Source organism: Oryctolagus cuniculus, chromosome 10 (genome assembly GCF_964237555.1).
Source record: "Oryctolagus cuniculus chromosome 10, mOryCun1.1, whole genome shotgun sequence".
Taxonomy (NCBI): Eukaryota; Metazoa; Chordata; class Mammalia; order Lagomorpha; family Leporidae; genus Oryctolagus; species Oryctolagus cuniculus.
This window is the reverse complement of record NC_091441.1, coordinates 54,093,312-54,100,278: the sequence shown is the minus strand read 5'-3', so window position 1 is coordinate 54,100,278 and position 6,967 is coordinate 54,093,312.

Sequence of the window (6,967 nt, the reverse complement as noted above, 5' to 3'; positions counted from 1 at the left end):
TTCCTTCTCTTTCTGTAACTTTGCCTTTCAAATCAAACCAATAAATCTTTAAAAAAAATAAATAAATAAAAAATAAAAAACAACCCTGTCTTTATTTAGGATCTATACGGCAATGTAGACCAATGGAACCACACTTTTTTTTTTCCACTTTGAGCAGGAATAATCCTTAGCTAATTATTTCATGCTAATTAAACACCTACATTTGCAATTAGGTAGCTCTTTAATAATATGGAAAATATTTAAGAAATGCAGTTGGTAAAATTCTTTCTATGCAGGGATCATGAGGTCATAAGAGAAGAATGAATGGTTATTTGTTTTTAAATAAAATAATTGGATTCAGAAACATTTTTTTTTAATTTTCAACAGGCTTTTTTTTTTCTTAAGATTTATTTATTTATTTGAAAATCAGAGTTACACAGAGAGAGGAGAGGCAGAAAGAGAGAGAGAGAGGTCTTCTATCCACTAGTTCACTCCCTAATGGGCCATAACGGCCGGAGCTGGGCTGATCCAAAGCAAGGAGTCAGGAGCTTCTTCCGGGTCTCCCATGCCAGTGCTGGGGCCCAAGGACTTGGGCCATCTTCTACTGCTTTCCCAGGCCATAGCAGAGAGCTAGATCAAAAGTGGAGCAACTGGAACTCAAACCGGCGCCCATATGGGATGCTGGCGCTTCAGGCCAAGGCGTTAACCCACTGCGCCACAGCGCTGGCCCCTGGAAACATGTTTTCCAGCTTAGAGTTTGCAATGAAGCTAACCAGTCGGACTGTGAAACTTCACTCATTGCCTAGTTTCTTCTGTGCCTCCCAAGTGCGTGAGAAATGCCTCTGGTTTTGCTGCTTTGCTTTGTATTCTTTTCATTGCTATTGGTGATCCATATACTGCTACTGGCCTTCAGTGACATCATGGTTTTCCCTATGAAGGGACAATGAAAGAGGGAAACTTCTGCAATCAGCTCATTAAGCCAAGCCGAGCTGATGACAAGATGTTGTAGTTTAATAATACAACTTAAAGAAGAATAAAAAAATAGGACGCAGATTTCTTTTTTTTTTTTTTGACTTTTTTTAATTTATTTATTTGAAAGAGTTACAGAGAGAGGTAGAGGCAGAGAGAGGTCTTCCATCTGGTGGTTCACTCCCATTGGCCACAACGGCCGGAGCTGTGTCAGTCCAAAGCCAGGAGCCAGGAGCTTTTTCCAGGTCTCCCACGTGAGTGCAGGGGCCCAAGGACTTGGGCCATCTTCTACTGCTATCCCAGGCCATAGCAGAGAGCTGGATAGGAAGTGGAGCAGCCGGGACTCAAACCAGCGCCCATATGGAATGCCGGCACTCAGGCCAGGGCTTTAACCCGCTGTGCCACAGCGCTGGCCCCAGACACAAATTTCTGATCCCAGTTCATATTCCTAGGAGGACTTGGGAGGACAGAAGGGAAAAGCTGCTACACTGGGGGAGAGAATTGAAAGAGAAGAAAACCTGTGCTCTGACCTACAGGAATGCAAACCACGATTACAATGTTAGGCCAATCGCTGAATGTTACTACACGGTCACTGGAGTTTGACCAGGTCCTTGCAAGACACGCTGGGTTTATCACAGTGGCACTTCTGGGTTCTTGACTCTAGGGAAATTCTTTTCAACAATGGCATGGCAAATTGTGCTTCCCTCTTAAGATCTGAAGTACACAGCTAGGCATGAATCATTTCGGAAGTATTGGGAGGACAGCCAAACCCCAATGCACTTGCGTTAGCCTGGTTTTGCTTACATCTAACTATGCATGTCTGTCCCACCTACCTCTAAGGGCAAGTAATGCAGTAGCTGCTCTTGTGCTCAGCATACTTCACACTGCAGATGGGCCTCACCTTGGTCCTTTAGGAACGTGAGCTTGGAATCAAAAGTCCTGGGGTCCTCTTACTGTCCCTATTTTTTTTTAAGATTTATTTATTTATGTATTTTTTTTTTCAGGCAGAGTGGACAGTGAGCAGTGAGAGAGAGAGACAGAGAGAAAGGTCTTCCTTTTGCCGTTGGTTCACCCTCCAATGGCCACCGTGGCCGGCGCACCACACTGATCTGAAGCCAGGAGCCAGGTGCTACCTCCTGGTCTCCCATGTGGGTGCAGGGCCCAAGCACTTGGGCCATCCTCCACTGCACTCCCGGGCCGTAGCAGAGAGCTAGACTGGAAGAGGGGCAACCGGGACAGAATCCGGCACCCCAACCGGGACTAGAACCCGGGGTGCTGGCGCTGCAAGGCGGAGGATTAGCCTAAAGACAGAGGTTTTCTATCCACTGGTTCACTCCCCAGATGTTTGCAATGGCTAGAGCTGAGATGATCCAAAGCCAGGAGTCAGGAGCCCAGGAGCCAGGAGCCTCTTCCAGGTCTCCCACACAGGTGCAGGGGCCCAAGGACCCGGGCCATCTTCCACTGCTTTCCCATAGCAGTGAGCTTGATCGGAAGTGGAGCAGTCAGGTCTCAAACCAGTGCCCATATGGGATGCCAGCACTGCAGGTGGCAGCCTCACCTGCTATGCCAAAGGGCCAGCCCTCCTATTTTTCTTAAAACTTAGGCAAGCCATTTACTTCCTTTAAGCATTGTTTTCATTAAAACATAATAACCCGCTATTACCTTAAAAACACAAGTGTGTTTGCTTTTGTATTTAAAAACATTTGCCCTTATACATTCCTTCATTTAAACTTTAGAAGAGGGAATGGGCATTTGACCTATTAAGAAATTGCCCGGGGGGCCGGCACTGTGGCGTAGCAGGTAAAGCCGCTGCCGACAGTGCCAGCATCCCATATGGGCACCAGTAGGAGTCCACTTCCGATTCAGCTGTCTGCTGTGGCCTGGGAAAGCAGTAGAAGATGAACTAACTCCTTGGGCCCCTACCCCAGAATAGGAGACTCAGAGGAAGCTCCTGGCTCCTGGCTTCAGACCAGCACAGCTCCGGCTGTTGCATCCAATTGCGGAGTGAATCAGCGGGTGGAAGTCTCTCTCTCTGCCTCTCCTTCTTCTCTCTTTAAAAAAAAAAAAAAGATTTATTTTTTTATTTGAAAGTCAGTGTTACACAGAGAGAGAAGGAGAGGCAGAGAGAGAGAAAGAGAGAGAGGTCTTCCATCTGCTGGTTCACTCCCCAGATGGCCACAAAGGCTGGAGCTGCACCAATCCGAAGCTAGGAGCCAGGAGCTTCTTCCATGTCTCTCACACGAGTGCAGGGGCCCAAGGACTTGGGCCATCTTCTACTGCTTTCTCAGGCCATAGCAGAGAGCTGGATTGGAAGTGGAGCAGCCGGGTCTCGAACTGGTGCCCATATGGGATGCCGGCACTGCAGGCAGTAGCTTTAACTGCTATGCCACAGTGCCGGCCCCATGAATAAATCTTAAAAAAAAAAAATTGCTCGGGATGCCCACATCCCATATCATAGTGCCTGGGTTCAAGTCTTAGCTTTGCTTCTGGTTCCAGCTTTCTGCTAATGTACACCCTGAGAGGCAGCAGGTGATAGCTCAAGTGGTTGAATGTTAGCCTCGCCCAGCCCTGCCATTGCAGGCATTTTGGGGAGTGAACCAGAAGATGAGAGAGCTTTCTCTCTCTCTCTGACTCTCAAGTAAATAAATAAGCAAATAAAAAGAAAACAAAAACTTCTTAAAAAATAAAATAAGCTGTAGGACAAGGTCACCCCCCCTTCCATCGGGTAGCATTATTTTCATCATTTATCTTTCTCCAGTATCCAGACCTTAGAGGGTAGGTGTTCCCTGGCTGTTTGTTTTGGATACATAATCTTTACAGAGAGAACTTCATTAGCAAATATTAACTTTGGATATGTAGCTTTTATTTGACCACCTTTAAAGCTGTTCTCAGTAAGCAAACACACGTACTATACTTGGAGACCACAAGTTATTTTTAAACTGCAATCACTGTGTGAGGTCGATGATATGACTTATCCTCTGGCTACGGAATGCAATAAAACACATTAAAGAGGAATACCGTCAGTATACAATAAATTTTATGTCATGCATTAAATGTTGCCTTTGATGGCAAATAGGAAGTGTTCTGAGAACAAAGCCTTGCCTTGAGTTCACTGCTACCGAGGTTCCTGATAGATTAGAACATCACAGTGAAGTGACCTGGCAGGGTGAAAGAGTCGTTGGCCTGTGTAGAGATTCTTTAATTTAGACTTTGCTTTTGTATTTGCATATTAATAAAATGATCTTGGAATCTTAGCCACTTGTTGAATATTTTCTTTCAAATAATCTTATATCTGAAAGGGTGTTTGAAAGTATGTAAAGTCTATCCTCACTTCTTTTTCAATTTTCTTTCATCAACAGGTAGCAATACATCCCCTTGCCCAGGACGGTTCCAAGCAGGGATACACATTCATTTAATTGCTTTCTTAGAATATTGTAGAAATTCTATTTAGAACAAAAGCAATACAGGTTCATTATTCAGAAAAAATTTTAAAAATATGTAAGTTATAAAAAAGGAAATAAACATAAAAATATTTTTTCTCCATCCCGTCTATCCACTTTTGAATATCCTGTTACAGCTTTCCACTTTGATACACAGGCCCATGCACACACACACACACACATAGGCATTCACATAGACTTTCATGTTCAACATATATTTCAGTTTCACAATTTTAGTAGCAGATTTATTTGTATATAATTTATATGCCTCAAGTTCATAAGTACATATATTAGTGGTTTTTAGTACAGCCACAGAATTGTACAAATGTCACCACTATTTAATCCTAGAACATTTCTATTATTCCAAAATGAAACCCCGCATCCATGTGGCCTTTTCTGTGTTGGTTATTTAATTTGGTGTACTGTTTTCAAGGTTCACCCATGTTGTAAGCATGTATCGGAACTTCATTCCTTTTTATGGGTGACTACTAGTCCATTGTATGGACACATCACATTTTATTTATCCATTCTTCAGTTGGCAAACACTGGCTTATTTTCATTTTGGCTAATATAAATAATGCTGCTCTGAACATTCACGCACGAGTTTTCATGTAGCTATGAAGGGCCTCAAAAATTCATGGACAATGCTCATCTTTGAATTCATTAACTTTTTGAAGCCTACTTGTATGCTTTCTGTTCTCGTGGGTATATTGCGTTAGGATTGGAATTGCTCAGTCATATGGGAACATTATGTTTCGCTTTTTGAGGAGCTGCCAAAGCATTTTTCAGGGTATCTGAACCATTTTGCATTCCCACTAGTCATGTATGAGAGCTTCAGTTTCTCCCCATCCTCACCAATACTTGTTTATTACTTGTATTTTTTATTTTGACTGTCCTAGTGGGTAGAAATAGCATCTCATTGTGGTTTTGATCTGCATTTCCTTGATGACAAATGCTAAACATCTTTTCATATGCTTATTGACCATTTTTACATCTTCTTTGAAGATAAATGTCTATTCAAGTCCTTTGCATGTCATCTAATTGTTTTTTTTTTTATGGTTGAGTTGAAAGTTATTCTGGATATGAATCTCATCAGATATATTATTTGCAAATATTTTTTCCTATTCTTTGGGCTCTCTTTTACTTTACTGAGGGTGTCTTGAAACACAGGTCTTTACATTTGTTTTGTTGTTGTTGCTTGTGTTATCAACGTCATACTAAGAAACTATTGTCAATCCAAAGTCAAGAAGACTTACTCCTATGTTTTTGTCTAAGAGTTTTATAGTTTCTGCTCTTAACTTTAGATCTCTGATCATCTTGCTTGAGTTAAATTTGTAGATGGTGTGAGGTTGGATTAGAAGTCAATTCTTTTGCTTGTGGATATCCAGTTGTACCAGCAGTATATTGAAATGATTATGTACCTAAAGAATAGTCTTTTAGCATCCTGTTAAAAATCAACTGGCCCTGGCTGGCACCACAGCTCACTAGGCTAATCCTCCACCGGCACTTCGGTTTCTAGTCCCGGTTGGAGCGCCGGATTCTGTCCCGGTTGTCCCTCTTCCAGGCCAGCTCTCTACTGTGGCCAGGGAATGCAGTGGAGGATGGCCCAAGTACTTGGGCCCTGCACCCCATGGGAGACCAGGATAAGCACCTGGCTCCTGGCTTCGGATCAGCGCAGTGCGCCGGCCGAAGCGGCCATTGGAGGGTGAACCAACAATAAAGGAAGACCTTTCTCTCTGTCTCTCTCACTGTCCACTCTGCCTGTCCCCCAAAAAAAAAAAAAAAAAATCAATTGGCCCTAACAAAAGGGTTTATTTCTGCACTCTCATTTCTATTCCATGGATCTATATGTTTACCCTTAAGCCAGTTCCACCCTTTCTTAATTACTGTATCATTATATTAAGTTTTGATAGCAAGAAGTATGAATTCATTAAGTTTGTTCTTATTATTCTTATTTGACTATTCTGGGTCCCTTGCATTTCCACAAGAATTATAGGATCACATCATAGATTCCTGAAAAAAAAAATAAGCTGAGATTTTGATAGGGATTCTGATGAATCTGAAGATTGTTTGGGGAGCATCACTCTTATTTTTTAACAATATTGTCTGCAATCCATGAACATGTCTTTCCATTTATTTAGGTCTTCTAAAACTTCTTTCAAAGATGCTTTGTAGTTTTTATTTTACACATACTGTACTTTTTTGTTAAATTTATTGCTAAGAATTTGGTCTTTCTGATTCTTTTGTAAATGGAATTATTTTATTCATTTTGATTACTTATTGCTAGTATTTAAAAATATGACTGCTTTTTGTTGATGTACATACTTTATTGTATATCTTCTCTCTGTTAACTATTACAAACATCTTTCTCTGTCAAAAAATACACTTCTCTAAGAACATTTTAGTGGACATAATATTTAATTATGTTGTTATGCCATAATTTACTGAGGCAGGTCCTCGTTATTGGACATTTAGATTCCTTAAACTTAAAAAATATTATAAATAGCTCTAATAAGTCCTTGCCATGAAATCTTTCCAAAACTTCCAAATTATTTCTTGGGAGCTTTCTGTAAGTGGAA